General features: G+C 32.8%; 2 long non-coding RNA genes across 2 annotated transcripts; one reads left to right on the top strand and one right to left on the bottom strand.

Annotated features, from left to right (window-relative positions):
* Positions 1–9,674: 9,674 nt before the first annotated feature.
* Positions 9,675–10,496, bottom strand: LOC121117896 (uncharacterized). The gene is made up of 2 exons (XR_005864268.2): positions 10,019–10,496; positions 9,675–9,962 (listed from the first exon to the last, which is right to left on the bottom strand). It is a non-coding gene; the product is annotated as an uncharacterized lncRNA (long non-coding RNA).
* A 4,748-nt stretch (positions 10,497–15,244) lies between these two features.
* On the top strand, positions 15,245–16,441 carry LOC139905434 (uncharacterized). Its single transcript, XR_011780163.1, has 3 exons — positions 15,245–15,926; positions 15,981–16,120; positions 16,183–16,441. It is a non-coding gene; the product is annotated as an uncharacterized lncRNA (long non-coding RNA).
* The last annotated feature ends 836 nt before the right edge of the window (positions 16,442–17,277 follow it).

Below are 17,277 nucleotides of genomic sequence, written 5' to 3'. Positions count from 1 at the left end.
TGCCGCAAAAAGATTCTCCAAAAGCCTGAATTGAAATTAATGGAGGCCATGAAATTTGGAACTACCTACACGGCGACAACAAAATATACTGTCGAATATGCCGATGTAAGTACTCTTACAGCCCCCATCCAGAGTCAAACAACACTTTATGTCATCGTCCCATATCAAAAATATGAATGTATATGAACAACATTTGACTCATGATGATTCTGACAACTTTAACACCGACATTTTAAAGATGTTAGTTTCCTGTAATACAGGGTGTCCACGATAAATTGGAACTACTTTAAACTTCATCCAGATCCATAATGTGGATGTTCGGGGTTAAATCATACTAATATAAAAGATTGCGTGAACAATATACTATAAGTTCCACCACAATTATTTTGACAACAAACAATAGTCATCATGGAATAAGCAAGGAAGAACGCCATCCTCGAATTGGGTCGTCCGGGACACAAGCCCTCTGCTATCTACAAGCTTTTTAACTACCCCAAGACCACGGTGTACCAGGTCTTCAATGCCTGGGAGGTTGATGGAAAGGTCTGCTGCAAGGCCCACAAGATGAGAAGTGACCGAATCCGCACTCCCCGCTTCCTTGAAGGACTCCGGAAGTTTATCAAGGCTTTGCCAGGGACTTCCTTGTCCAGGTTGGCCAAGAACCATGGAGTGAGCAAGCAGCTGGTCTCCAAGGCTGTGAATGAGGACCTCGGGTACAGGTCATACCGAATGGTCAAACAACACATCCTCACGGTATTCATGAAGGCCACCAGGCTCACCAACAGTAAGCATCTCCTTAATGACATGAAGAGCTATGGAGGAGGAATCATCTTCTTCTCCGACGAGAAGAACAGGCTGTCGACAGAAGAGGTCCCTGCGGTCTTCACCACAAAGTTCCTGGCCGCCGAGATGACCCTGTGTGTCATCTGCAGCACCGGTGAGGTGATGCCTCCTTTCTTCTTCAATCCCAAGGTAAGGGTTAATGCAATAAGGTACTGCGAAGTCATGGAGGAGTTCGTCATCCCCTGGATGAAGGATACGGCCGCTGGGAGGGAGTTCATATTCCAAATAGACTCAGCGCCCGCACACATCGCCATGAGAACCACTAACCTCTTCAACTCCCACGACATCACTTTCTGGTATCGCAACACCTGGCCCTCCAACTCACCCGACCTCAATCATACATAGAAGATTGATTACTACTGATAGGGGGAAGTTGGAGAGGGAGGTGTGCAAGGTCAGCCACAAGAGCATTGCGGCCCTGAAGGGCTCCATTACGAGGGAGTGGAATGCTATCGATTCCGCGGAAGTCATCAGGGCATGCAAATCCTTTAGGGGCAGGATGGAGAAGATGGTGGCTGTTGAGGGAGGACATATTGAATAAATTTATTGTTTAATATCATGTCCAACTTTTTCATATTAACAAATACACTCCAAATTCCATTTTTATCAAGCAGGTTGAATTTTACGATAGTTCCAATTTATCGTATACCTTTTTTTCACTGTGGAGAACCCCATTGCTGTTGATGAGACTAAAGACAACGGGGAAATATCAATGACAGCTATATTGATGGGTCTTATGGATTGCCATAACTTGGGTCGTCCTTATCTAATCAACATGATAGACATAACTTTAACTTTTGGTACCCTTGCAATACTTTGCCCGATTAGGTATCTGTTGTGTCTTGACGAGGTTGAGGAGACACAAACTATTTAACCCAAGGAATCCAGGATGACCGAAAGAAATTAGGAGAGGAAAGAGGTGGTGGAATAAAGCAAAGCTTGTTTATAGGAACATCTATATTATTATTAATACAATAACCTACTCTGATACATACATAAAATACACGACTATTTATACTTAAAATGGTGTAAAAGACTGTACTTTACACATACAAAAAAATAAGAGAAGTAAGATAACAAGGGGGAAGGAAACACGAATACATTACAGTATCTTACTGCAGTCTGTCCTAAAGATGTTCTAGACATGGTGCTAGCCCCGATATCAGAATTCATTAAAAAACTGGAGAGGCTGGAGACGGAATGTCTAAATTTACTAGTAATCTACTACTACGGTTTAAGTGATGATCATAGTTTTTGAATACTCATTGTATGACATATCATATTAGCGACTTTTATTTGTATTTGTTAATAAATCTATAATATAGAAATTTGGAAGTTTTTTCACGATTTTCACGAAGTAAATCAGGTATTCCTGAATTTGAAAATTTCAACTACTTTTTATATCCACTCTTCTAATGTAATATGAAACATAGAAGATTCTCATTTTTTACCAACATCACGTGATATTCTATCCTTCAAAATCGTAAATTTAAATCAAAAGTACCATATGTCTCGCTCCTGCTTTTTACACACACTTGCTCGATAACGATCTATAACGATCCAATAACATATTTTTAATAGATATTAGTGTGCGATATATAATGAAACTAAGTAATATATGGATATATTTTGATAGATAGTATGGGTTTAAGTCCTTTTATTTTTAAGACCAATTGACATACAATAGTTAACTTATTTTCTTTAATATTAATGAAAAAAAGAGTTTTCATTGTTATAGAGCTAGTTGGCCAATGTCAACGATGTGACGACGTCACGTGAAAACCATAGGAGAAAAGGGCTCTATTCTACATACAAATGAAAGAGTAATTAATAATTTGTGGTATCCTAATTCAGATGAGTCAAAATAAAATAATTTTAGGATATGATGGAGTCTAAAATAGGTACTGCAAAAAAATCAAATGAACGGATTCACTTATTGTTTCTGCATCTTGCCTTACTAATAAACTATTTATTTATATATAAATAACATACACTTATACATCTGCCTCTACATCCTCTCAGATATGTAAGTATGTTTTTTGAACATTTATTATTAGATTTGTAGATCTAAAGGTGAATAAATGCACTTAGATCTAACTTGTATTCCAATTATGGAATGAATGAATTATTTATTGATAAAAAAAAGGCATCTTCTTTAAATAAAAAGACATTAGTTTTGCCATCAAATTTATTATAAAACATCTAAGCTTCACACTTTTTCTTAAAATAAAAAGAGGTTCTAAAATGTACTAAGAGGTTAAAAATACAAATATACTAATTGTTTTATAATAAAATGTAATTAATTGAGATAAGTGTAAAATGTGAGAATGTTGCGCCGCCGCCTTTCAAAGGGGGATCTTTTTTCTTTTCTCTCCTTATTCTCCCCTTCATATGTAGGTAAGAAGGAGAAGAAGAAGGGAATCATAATATTCTTGTCATTACAAATTTACATCTACGTACAAACTATATTAGTCAAAGGGATTTCCGTATTGCTCAATATTACCATTTTATCCATCAACATGAATAAATGAGGACAAGTTACCATTTTTAAAAATAGGAATGAACTAGAGGGAGAATCCAGGATTGCCCGGAATAATTAGGCGTCAGCTGAAAGACATATTATGATGTTGCCTCGTTAACACAAAAATGTACTGTGTATTTTGTTTTCGATGCTTTTCTAATCAGTGTTCTGAACATTGATTGGTTGAATTCAAATTATTTATTGTTAATCTCCCAACAATTCTCAACAATCATTGAAGAAACAGTTCAATTAAGAAGAATTCCCTAATTACCAAACGATTTTTCCCCTTTTCTCTCTCTCTCTTTTTGCATGAAATGTTGTGTGATACAATAAAGATAACGACATGATTGAAGATATCTCCCTAGGCCTAAGAAATCCCAGTTTTACTCTCTCTTTTTCATGAGCATATTCACACGTAACTACTCAGTACTTATTCAATTTATATAACGGGTTCTCACCGCAAGAATGAAAAAATAATCATAACAGTTTGAGAAGAAAAAATAATTATGTTATGACTGATGAGTACTTTACTCTCTAGAGCACTCACTAACAAAAACCCTATGCTATATACAAAATGCATACGAAAGTTAATTCATTTTAACATGTACCTGCGTTTATATACTTAGAGTTGACATGTTTGTCATGAAAAAGCTACCTTTAAAAATTAGAAAAGGAAAAACGGTTGTTGCGCTTCTTTTTTGTTTTAATTGGTCGTCGTGGTGTTAACTTCTCCTTCTTATTCTAAAGTAAACATTCTCGCCCATCTTTAGTGTAAATTGTTTAAAAAATGCATTATAAAATAGATATATAACATCTACAGTAATTTATTTTCTCCCTCCAAAATCCTAAAACAGGCGGTGATATTATCAAATGTTTTAATTTTGGAGTACCATATGTAGACCGGATAGATATTTATACGTCCTCAAAAGCATAAGCGGCTTTTTGCAGTTGATAATCCTCATAATACTAGAAGCTGTCCTCATTATTTGTTCATTCTTGAGGAGAAAATATATCAAAATTCATAATAATTATTCATATATAATTAGTAACCTGTAACTACGAACTAGGTATTGATTATTCTAATAAAACTTAGAAAACGTGTAAAGTTGCTTCATGATGAAGTTTAAGATTAAGTATTGGCTTTAGATTTGGCTTTGTAAATACAATAATTCATTACATTTCTTGTCTTTGATAAATAAAGTTGTGTAGAATCATTAAAAAATAAAATGTCTTATATAAATAATTTACAATCATAGATTGCTGATAATGGTGGTAAAAATATTTTTATTATAATTATTTATTGTTAAAAACACTAATGCAAGACTTTAAAAGTGGAGGAGAGGGGGTGCTTGCCGTATGAGAGGATAAAATTAGTCCCGAATCACTTGTCTATATTTTCGGCTTCAACCAAACCTGAATGCACTGCTCTGATCAGTTATTAACTTCATTTCTTAGTATGAAAATAATAAATGGTAATTAACGGTATACACTATACATATATTCGTGCAGTTGTAACATTTGTATTTTCTAACACTTGTTTACTGTTTTCTTTTTTTACATTTTTCAATTTCATATTTTGCGTTGGCATAAATGTCCAAGGCAATTAATATATTCAGCTTTGTGTAACAGTATATTATTAAATATATATATTATTGGCCAATATTTTCCATAGGGCACCAAATTGATTCGGATTGCCCCTATTCAATTGCATGGTTGATCACAATACCATATGAATGAAATTTAAATTCAAAAAACAAAAGTAGGGAGAAGCGTCAAACGTCATCCATTCGTTTTCTTTTTTTTCCAATTTTTTTTCAACTGGCTTTGCCTGAGGCCCACAAATGTGTAATTGAATCTAACTAACTCGAAGATGAAGTTATAAAATCGACTAAAATAATGAAGGTACTCAAAGACTCCCAAATTCGAATATTAGTTTAAGACAAATGATTTGAATTTAATATTGAAATAATAAATCATCCACGGCTTACTAGGCCCATTCATCAAGCTGTGTATGCTACTGGGCCTTAAAAACATGCCTTTCTCTCTAAGTTTATTAAAAAATTATTGGTGGGCAACTTCCCAAATATATGGCGGTTTGATTTAATAGTGTTTTGGAGTATATTCGAATTTCCTTCACCAAAATCTATGACCTAAAAAAATATTATATTTCAATAATACAACTCAACTTTCTTAAACATCAAGAGAATTAAATTAAATTTTCAGAAATTACAGAGTACAGTATTTTGTAAAAGTTGATATTTTTAAATATCTGCAATTGAATTGTATAATATGAAATTCGAGCATATGAATATCTTCCCACGCTCTCCAGACAATTAATGATAGATACTGAAAAAAAAAAAAGATGTTAAAAATTAAGATAAAGTACTTTCGTATTGTGCAATAATAAAGATTGATGGTGTTAATGTCGGGTTAAAATTTATGTACTTTTGATAATCAGATTGGATTTAAACTTACCAAGATACAAGATAAATAAATGCATTAACGTTCATTATACCTTTTATTTCATCCATTAGAAAATATTTAGGATTTTGAAGGCTATCGTGAGATGACTTATTTTCCAGTAAATGGTGCAATTAAACGAAGCAATGAATTGAAAAAATAGACTAAATTAACTTTATTTTAGCCACAATCAAAGATAATAATTATAATTAAACCTATAATTAAGAAAGAAAGATGTAGTAATCTTCGGAAAAAATAGTCAAAAGCTACCTCTCATGGACAATTAGAAAATGAACGTCTATATAAACGCCGTTCATATTTTTTTCCCGTTCATTGATCTTTTTTTTTTTTTTTTCATTCATTCGTTCAAAAAAAGTCCTTTTCTAAACTCGTCGCCAGGGCAGGGCCAGGAAGATAAGAACGTGGGGAAGAAAGAATGAGGCTGGATTGAGATTTCACAAATCGGGTAATATATTCTATATAAAGACACAATAGACACGAGGACTGGAAACATCCTCCTGGAGATTCACACACTGAAATTGCATATTTAAAATAAGATAAAAGTAAGATAAGTCAAGTAATCAAGTAAATAAAAGAGTAGATTTATATTAAGAGGTCAAGCGGGTTGAGTGCGTAGACTCTAAAGTAAGAGTAAACACCCTTCGTTTTTCCGTTCAATGTCCGAGTCTGCTAATTTGTTATATTTTAAAGAAGTTAAATTTCATATTGGAACGGTTATAAAATGATGCATGAAGCTATAATAGGTATGTATTATTTAAAATTAAAGTAACAATTTCCTATTATTTATTATTAAAATTATATTTAGAACTTACGGAGTCATTCAACTATCTTCATAGTCAATGCTAATGTTCCATTTGATTATCATATTCTTGACGTGAGCCTTCGACAGACGGGTGTTTTTTTTTGCTACATTTATGTACGACATCATGCTGAAAACCCTCTCGGAATCAAATTTAACGATAGAAGTTTCTTTGTATTTTAAAAACTTGATATCTTAATTGATGATTTCTGGTGCAAATTCTCTAAATTTGATGTATCCCTATCGCCTACAGACATTATTTTTGAAAGGTTCCAGTGTTCATATCTTGGCATAGATTTTCTAAGATAGTTACACTTGGGAGTAGTTATAATTTATCTTTCAAAGCTTTATTGGTTACCTGGATTGGATTTAAATTGTGTTGATTAAACATTATTTCTGACAAAAGTGGATCATTCTTCAAAACATCCTTCCTTTTTTTTAGATTACATCATTGTTTCCATGCATAACATTAATATATTCTTTAACTGAAACTTAGATCACCTTAATTTAAAAAAAATATATTCACTTCAGAGATGATAGTATTTAAAAAAAAAAAAGAAATCAGGACTGTTTAGACTATAAGCAAGACTAGTGATGTGCAACATAATTAGAAAATTTAGTATAGTTTTTTCGGCTGCTTCTATTTAATTGGTAATGAAAACCTTCAGTCTTTCGTCTCTGTAATCGGAGACAAGAACGTTGCTGATACTTTTTTACAGCAACACTTGTAATCATGAGATACCTTCAAAACTAATGAGTTAAGAACGACCCAAAAATAACTATATAAAAGAATAACCAACAATTTAGTCATCTACCGCTGTTGAGTGTCTGTAGTTCCGTCCAATGCAAGAAATATAACCTTCCCCTCAAGTTTTTGGTTTTTTTTTAAAATCTTGGTCAACACTTACTTTGAGAATCCATTGACTTGATAATGGAGAAGCGAGAGGGAATTACTTTTCCATTCTAAACTTCCATGAACTTAACAAAATTTGGATGATTAACAATGTGAAGTCTAATATTGCAAGAGATAACAATTTTGGTTATATCTGTAGTAAAATTGGAATGTTCAGAATTGGAATCAATTTTCTACTAATGAAAGTTTTGGCTCCACTAACTTAAAAAAAAGGTAATTAGAATTTGAAAAAGTAATCTCAAGCTAGGCAACCGCCATAAAAAATCCGAATCACCAGGGCCGGTGATAGGATTTTTTCTTTTTTTAATTCTTTCAATTTTTGCAACTAACATCTTTTTTTTTCCGACTTTTATATGACACCCCCTCACCTGGCTTCCAAATACGCACACATTGCCGTGGTAACGGCTTCGTTATGGATGGTGCCGGTCCTCTTAGAATTTTGGGTACACGTCCTTGGGTACATGCCTGATTACAGGACTGTTTTTGCATACAGTATGCATACAGGGGCCGGTACTTTTGCCTTAAACTATTTTGTGTTAGGAGATTTTTTCTTAAATCATTTTTTAGGACATTTCGCCTTAAAGCCATTTTTCCTCTGGGATATTTTGGCTTAATATACAGGGTGATGACTCAAAAATTCGAGGCTGTCTAGCGTCAGTTCTAAAAGTCTGATAATTTTTTACTTGCCGCAATTCGAAAGAACGGACAAAAAACTACAATTTGATATTTGTTTTGTTTTCATACGATCGGAAATGTTCGACCAACAAGCAAAACGACAGAGGATGTGTGATCTCTTCGGCGCACATATCGATCTCCAACCAAAAGATATTCGCAGTGGACGCTATTCTGAACAGGAGAAATGACTGTTTCTTGGCTGAGTTATGAGCTAAGGGAACTTTCTGGACCAAACATCCAGCTCAGGTCATAGTCCTCGGTGTCGTGGTATCCGACAGCAGCATGATGTCTCCCAACTTTCAAGGCCAACGAGAAAGTCAAAACAGACGATTACTAATAGGTCCTCAGGTACCATATGCCATAGTTGAACAGAACGTTCCCCAGGGACAACTATGTGTGTACCGAAGACGGCGCTCCGGTACACACGTCCAAGAAGGTACTGCAGGAAGAACATGGGCGCCTTATCCCAAGTATACTTCTGGATTTCGTCTTCATCCGACGTGAACACCCTGGACTTCACTGTTTAGTGCTTCCTGGAGGGAAAGATAAACTAGACTTCTCAACCGAATGACGATGCCCTGAAGGCCGTGATCACGGAGGAGTTGAACGACTTGTCCTCGGACTTAATCATGGCCAGCTGTGCTTCTGTTCGTCCCCGTATTGAAGCCATCATTCAGAATGGAGGGGACATATTGAATAAAAAGTGTAGAAAATTGTTGTATTTATAACTTCTCTTCAAAAGTTTGCCATAAAAATGGCATAAAATAAAAAGTGAAAATTGCTTTTTAAATTTTCTAATTTTTGAGTCCTCACCTGGTATAAATAAATAAGGTTAATGCGTCGATATTGTTATTTTTAGTTAAAGTTGATGTTCCATTTGAATTTTTTAAATAAAAATATGTAACGTTTGTAACTATAAAACGTATTCAATAGTTGTTTATTATTGGAATAATAATGGAAACATGTCATACGACGAAATGGTATAAGCCAAAATGTCTTGAAGCAAAATAGTCTAAAATGAAAGTACCTAGCACCCTCACACACAATTGAATAGATTATCACTTTATTGAGAAACAGGGGCCAAAAGATTCCCCCTCATATATATATTATAGCGTAAATGTATATTCATGCTTATTTTTTAGTCCTTAAATTGGCCTTCCTTCACTTGAAGTCCTTTGCAATTCATTTTTTTTTAAATAGGAATAACTTGAAATGATGGCATTTTAATTCAATATATGTTGATGTATAGCATTTTATTAAAGGAATATTGTTTCTTATTATGATGAATTCGAAACGGGAGCTATACTAGTGTAGTATAGCTGAGAGTAGTGCTTTAGAAAGTCTGGTCATCATGCAAGCCATTTAAAGAGAAAAATATGAACTAATAACGTAAACACTAGGGTTATATAAATGAATAATGTAAAACTAAATCAAATACTTAATTAGTTATAAAATTTAATATATTCATAGAAAACAAACAATGAAATTGAAGAATTGTTACAATAAATTAAAGAGTTCTCTGAAAAATAATTTTCTTTAGAAAGTAATTTTAAAGTACAGCAATCATTATAGTCCTAAGTATTATACTTAAAACATTGGAGACATGACGACTTGATAGTTCAGAGAATGCAATAACCTTCCAAGTGAGCTAAAGACAATTTTTCGAGGTATATAATTTCTTTGGATATAGTTATCTTACACTTTTCTAGGATGCTGTGAGGAACTTTCACCTTAAAATATAAAAAGTCTATAAAATGAATATATTATACATTTAATTTTAAACTACTTTCAATAAAGTAATTACGTCCTCTAAAGTACCAGGATTTAAGTCCAAAACTTCAAACCGTGTGCTTGTGTTTGCAGGGGGTTAGGTTAGTTTGTCGTACGATCGTGCCCTCACGAAAAAAATCCATCGGATTCAGATCCGGCGAGTTTGGAGTGCAAAAGTCCAGCAAGATGAAGTCGTCAAAATTATCGGACACAGTCACTTTGAATTCGGCCCACATTGCTGTTGCCTCATAATTACCTTTAGAGGCCTCAAATGTCCTCCTAACCTTACCAACGAACGTCTCACTAAGTCGCAAAGTTCGAACAAATGTTATGTTGTTGCTCCTGGTGTGGATTCCAGCGAGAGCTTCATGCCTTTTCCAAATATTTGAGACAACAAATTCGTCAATTTATTCCATTTTTTCCCCAACTGATACAAATTTGAGCTAACTATCTAACAAAAAAAAATTACTGCCTAAGTGCAAGCGTTTATCCAAGACAGAACACCAAAGTGGTGGTATATATAGATTGCACAACCTGTATAAATTACCTGCCTTAATATTCTTTTAACAAGTAAAGTTAATGTTACAGTCATATTCATCGGAGTTTGTTTTAAAGTTATTTGTCTAATATTACTCGTCACCCTTTTCATTTAGTCAATGAGTCTCCTTGACCTTTAATAAAGTCTTTTGCAGTCTTACTTTAGGCCTATTAAATTTATTCATAAATAGAAGAAGTGTATTGATTTTCATTTTTTTATTCTCCACGTGATTAATTAAGACTGTCATTTTAAGCCTAATATTATATGTAAAATATATATTTTTGTCATAATACAGGGTTTACCTTATCTTGTGGAAGACTTATTTAAAATTTTAATAAATCGGAAATTTATTAGTGGTTTGTTTTCAAATTCAGATAAACATAGGTTTGTTACTCAAGACACTTTATGTAAAGTTTTGACTCAATTAAAAACAAACCAAACCAGAACGAGTAAAATGGAGCAACAAAGGAATGAAATTTTGAAGCTTCTTACACGCGGGATTGTCATATCTAAGGAGTCGGGTGCATCCATACCACTGTTTATCGTGCCAGGGACTTATCCACTGCCACCATGATCTTGACTGTTGTTACGAGCACAGAAGAAAGTAATACCTCGGGGCAGAGAAACGTTCGGAACACTTTGTCGCCCTCCATTCCAGACACAAACCCCTTGGTCTACTTTATCTAGGCGTATCTGGATGAGAGGTGTGTACTACTCCTCTCATGAATGTCTAGTCTGTATACGCTTCCATCGAGAAAGAGTTGACCAAGCTCGAGTCTGACTACAAGGTCAATGCCTGAAAGAGATTTAGGCCTCATATTGAGGCAATTATTAGAACTAAGAGCTCACATATTCAATAAAAGTTGTTTATAAATATTTTTATAATCTTTTAGAATGTAATTGTAAAATGTTGGAAAGGTTAGAGCATCTTTAGAAATAAAAAATGTTGGAAATAATTTATCTAAGCCTGTGAGTAAATGGTAAATAAAATAAAATTTTAATAATGATAATTGTGTCTCAACAAATATCTATATTTTATAAATTTCTACATAAAATAATACAATAAGTTTCTTGCAATAATTTTTAAATACCTAAAATAGATGCAAATTATATGTATGATGAATCTTTTAATTAAAAAGTTTTATACGGGCAATTTTCTTAACAGGCAATTTTACTCCATGGCAATTTTCTACACGACAGTTTTTTTTAGGGCAGTTTTCTGAGGACGGGGGATAATATGAAATATGTGCCTAAACCTTGAACTTAGAACAGTAAATGCAATCATAATGATACTTGGAAACTGAGGCTAGATTATACTTAAATCTCATTAAAACGCTTTGAAATTCATAATAATTAGTTATTTCTATTGATGTTTAAATATATGTTTATTACAAATCGTACTTACATTATAACAAAAAGTTTAGTATCGTCAATGTGTGTCAGAAATATAAATCAAGGGGAAAAAATAAGCATCACATTACATATTAATCTAAACAATTACATACAATGACTTGATTTTACCCTTGACAGAATACAAAGTTCAAGGCTGGAAAATATGAGTCAAAGTTAATTAAAATATGTATGTGGATTGTCAACACTAAGCAAGCTATAAATATTTTTCACAAAAACTATATTTGTATATTCTTTGATGAATTATTGTCAATTTCTATCAATAAGTAATTCTTATTAACTCTTTGAAGACACCTTAAATTGCACTTAAAATAGCAAATAAAAATTATGTATCACGAGGGTGATCAGAAAAGTTTCTGACCTCAGCGTGAAGATGACAGGACTCGTGAATAAAAGCTAGTCACATCCATCTAGTTTCTGTTGACAGTTACTCACCAAAATGTCACTTCTTATGTAAGAGTCGTTTGAGTGTGTTGATGTGAGGGTTTTTTGTGAGAATGGACAAATTCAAGGTTTGAGCTGTCAATAAATATTTGTTGTCTAAAATGGCGGAAACTTTCGGGAGTAACTGTCGACAAATGACAGATAGATTTGACCAACTGTTCATTTGTAATCTAATTACTTTTTTAATTTGGAAGTTGATATATCTAGCAATGCATAAAATATTATTTTTTTAGAAAAAAGTGTATGGCAATTTATGACAAATATCTAAACATATTTGTTTGTTCCATCCCCCAAGGGAGTACCTTCAAGTATGAGTAATATTATTGCTATACAATTCCCTTTTTAAATTCAATACAATCTTCTAAGAAATGGATCGAGAGGAATGGTAAGGAGAGGGGGGAATAAATAGGTTGAACTAAGATACCCTATAATATTTTATTTAAATTTTGCTAATGTGAGACATGTACCTTTTTGATTCGGCCAGGACACTTGTTTTTTAACACTGCCAAGACTTCTACGCCCATACCGAGGACTAGAAACTATTTTTTTTTGTATGAGAGGGGTTCCTTGGACGTATCACGTATGTAATGCTTTGGGAGTGGTTTTTAGCTATCCCATACTACCCCCCGCGACCCCGACCAACCCAGGGGCTTTGAACTAGTTTGTGGTGTTAGAGGGGTATCTTGGATGTATTGGCTTTGGTTTTTAACAATCCGAAGACAATTTAAAAAATATTTTAAAGGCCCTAAGCTATTTATTCCCCCCTCCTCCTTCTATATTGCAATAATATTACTCATACTTGAAGGTACTCCCATGGGGGATGGATCAAACATATATATTCTTAGATATTTGTCATAAATAATATTTAATCGAATTTAAATGTTTCATCATTCATCATGAAGTTTGAACAAAATACGGACAATTTTATCTAGGGCAGTTAGTATGAACGAACTCATCAACAACTACAAAAATTCTTGTTTACCTTCATATATAGTTCTTTATAGTATATTATCATAATATTAAAAAAAAAAAGTTGATATGAATATAACTCCACTATACCAGGAGTCAGAAGAATTCCAAAACACTGTGTTATATGAAATCCATGGTGTTTAAAACCGTGTTATGCGCGGTATTTTACTTTTGGTGATGCTGATTGAATTGTTGTTTGTAATGTATTTGCCCCTACATGCTACTCTCATTTCCAACGAATGTTATGTAATTTTCTTATTAAGTAAGCCCTTCATGCAAAATTATTTTTCCACCCCTTTGGAGTCTTAATAATGATAATTTTAAGTCAGAATACAATACAAATGAAAAACTGTAAGTATAACTACAACTGAATCTACATATTAACAAACTAAAAATGCGGCTAAAATTTACTATAAATATATAGTTACACGAATGAAGAAAGTTTTTGCAACCAAACCATACATTAATTGGTTGCCATTTCATCATGTCTTTAGATCTTTTTGTTTCTTCTTTGTTACATATTTTATTATTATTAAAAATTTAACATGTACAAAAGATGGTAACAAATGAAAAATATTAAATATGCAAAAAAATTATAAGTAATGAACAAATTACAACTCTCTATGACTAATTAAAGGTATCTTTTACGCATAAAAAACACGAAGTAAAAAGTATTGAATTTCACTTTAATAAAAAAATTATTTTACAAATAATTACACAACAATCAAACTTTGAATTTATAGCCTTGGTTAAAAGAAGAACTGATTGTTCATTCTCACTATGTATGTAGACTGATTAAATTATGTTTCTATTTCAGTTGGATGTCATAATCATAGTTTTGAACAGACACATCTCCGAATACTATCCAATACGACACTACCAGTCATTGATAAAAATCGGGTGCATTTTTTGGAGTTGGCAAACTAAAGGGATTTTTTTTCCAAACTGTTGTCATTATTATTTAATTCTTGAGGACTTAAATTTATTTTATATCACATACCACATTTCATTGGTATATAAGAAACTTGATTGAACATTATCATGTGTTCATAAAAGACGGAAAGTAACCTTGAGGATTTGTTGTAGAATTATAATTATAAGTCCTTCTTGGACTCAAATTAGAATTGAGGATTAACATGAGAGTAATTTTTGCCTATGTCATTGTTTATTTTCTATTTTCCCACTCCCTTGTCACAGCTGATTGGTTGATTTAATGAGACATCTTGACAGCTAAGCTGCTCTCCACCAGAACATTTTTTTAAATTTTCAGAGTGGCCATATTGATTTTCAATTTCAATAAAAGGAAAAGGTGAGAAGACTCTTTTGAACTCTTTTTTTACACTTTTGCCCCCCCCATACAGCCCTGATGCCAACCCACTCGAGTATACTTTTTGGGTGTATGTCGAGGAAACGGTCTGCAGCTTACCTTATCCAAACACCAAGACCCTCAAACCCAATGTCAACTAGTACTGGGACGCAATGACAGAGGACAACATCCACAGCGGGTGCCAGGATTTCAACCGCCACCTAGAACCCATCATTGCCACTAAGCACAGTTACATTAATGATGAAAATAGCTCAGACACACATCTATTTATAATATTAATTTTGAGGAAATTATATTTTTAATAAATAAATTATATCTTGGAGAGGTTTAAAATTCAAAATGTTCAGATTAAAGTGAACCACTCAGTAAAACGTTTTGTAAACGAACAAAATCTTCCCCACAAAAAACTTTAAAAAGACGTCCTTAAGAACCTAGTAATAAATGTCTAAAAATATATAATGCTAATTTAGAAAGTTTTCCTCTTTATAGCAGTAATTCCCCCCTCCCCTCATATAATAGGCAGCTACAATTAAAAAGAGTCATAATTCATAATTAAGGGTGATAATTTTGGTAAGAATAGAAAAGCGTGCGAAGAGAAGAGAAGAAATACTTATGGCATCATTGATTAGATAATATACATCTTCTTCTATCAATCAAGAACTTTATCATTCCCGCCTTTATTATTCAATATTAATATAATATTAGATGGTGATATTAGATAGAGAACTGAATGAAATGCCTAAAATAACGTCGCCTTCTTTCTGGATTTCTGAAAATGGAGGCCCAGGAATTTGGAAAATACTTACCGTATGAGAAACAGATGGTTTGTCGGATTTGTCGATATAAATGTGCCTTTAGTCCCCTGTCTAGAATTACACGCCACTCATTATCCTCATCTCATATCAAGAGCATGGATATTCATATAAAAATCAAGTTAATGATGAATACATCAAGTCAGACTTTAACTCTGATCCCACAAAGATGCTTATTGCATGTAATATAACCTTATCCATTGCTAATCATCTACGTTCAAAAAATTTGTGGAGAAATACATGGGTAGACCTATCCCTTCCCGAGGAACCATCATTAAATTAATGGAGGATGTTGTTACTGATGTCATTTATAGAAATACATATAAAAATGTTTTGAGTCATCCACACCAAATGACGATCAAGTTATCAGTAAAAAGTATTTACGAATTTCGAAATGGAACTCTGAATTTTGTACTATCTCACAGTAAGTATTCAATTTTTTTTTTAAATCTAACCATAAAATATGATTCTATTTTAGCTAAACATATCAAGAATTATGATACACAACTCAGTAAAGGGCAAAAACAACTGCTTAAATGGTCACAACAACGGGGGTAGTAGCTTTGGATGGTTTGCAACTAGTTGGTCTGAGACTACTTACTTCGCTTTAAGACTTGGGTATGATCATTAGGTTTTCCAATATTACATAGTCAATAAATGTTACTTTTTTATCACTTAAGGCTTAGCTATGGTTGATGGGCTCCAAGAAATGGTGTTCAGAAAACTCATAAAAGGCAAAAACAACTGTTTAAATGGGCACAACAACGAGGATAGCTACATTGGGTGTTGCATTATAATTAACAATTGTGTATATCCTTCATGATAATAGTATGTTGTTATATAAGCATACCTAAATAACGGGGAAAAATCTTTTTTTGATGCTCTTAATAGGGAGTAATATCGCCGGACATTACTACATAATTAGCTTTTGCTCTAAATCTTTACAAGGAATTTATTTATAACATTTTTTTATTAATATATTTATTGTCTAATTTTATGATTTTGACATTTACTTTATTATTAATAATTAGTTAGATCTCATCGGTAGAGATATATCTATCCTGTGCGCAATTCTATATAGCAACTTCCACATGAAGAAGAGGGGTGATTATCTTTTTGATTAAACTCCACGTCTCGCTTGTGTATTGCAACCTAAAGTTATGACATATTTAACTGAATTCCGATGTTAGAACAAGAAAATATTATCTGGATCAATCTATTATTTCAATATTCTGTATTTATAATTTATTATTATTAATAGTTATATGATTTTAATTGTTTAATTTGGTATATTTAACTTAAATGTTTAATGGTTTATTTTTTAGTATGTAGATTATATTTAATTAAAACCTTCTTTTTTAAACTTTGAGCTTCAAATATATTTCAAATACTCTACTTTGTCGTTTCATTAGCTATTATTCTGAGAATAAGGTTCAGTATGAATTACAATTTCATGGAGTGTGACGTTTTCAAATCTACTGTAACGGATAAAAAACGTCGAAGTCAATTATACGTAGTATATCTTCATTAAACATTTTGCTAATAGATACATTCTTTATACACTCAAAATCATAATAAAGCAGGCAGATGATAACCACATCAGTATTTTAAACAATGATACCATATGACTTTCCCCCCCCCCTTCTCCTTGTACGCGTTTTTCTCTACAATATTATCAACTATATTCATAATATGTCTCGCTCTAACCTTCTCTTCTTCCTCTTTTTTTTTTTTTTTTTTTTAATTTTAAGCTACTCAACTCTAACTTTGACCAA

This window comes from Lepeophtheirus salmonis, chromosome 5 (assembly GCF_016086655.4).
Source record: "Lepeophtheirus salmonis chromosome 5, UVic_Lsal_1.4, whole genome shotgun sequence".
In the NCBI taxonomy this organism is placed as follows: Eukaryota; Metazoa; Arthropoda; class Copepoda; order Siphonostomatoida; family Caligidae; genus Lepeophtheirus; species Lepeophtheirus salmonis.
The sequence above is the reverse complement of the archived record's forward strand: the minus strand, read 5'-3'. Positions and strand labels throughout refer to the sequence as shown.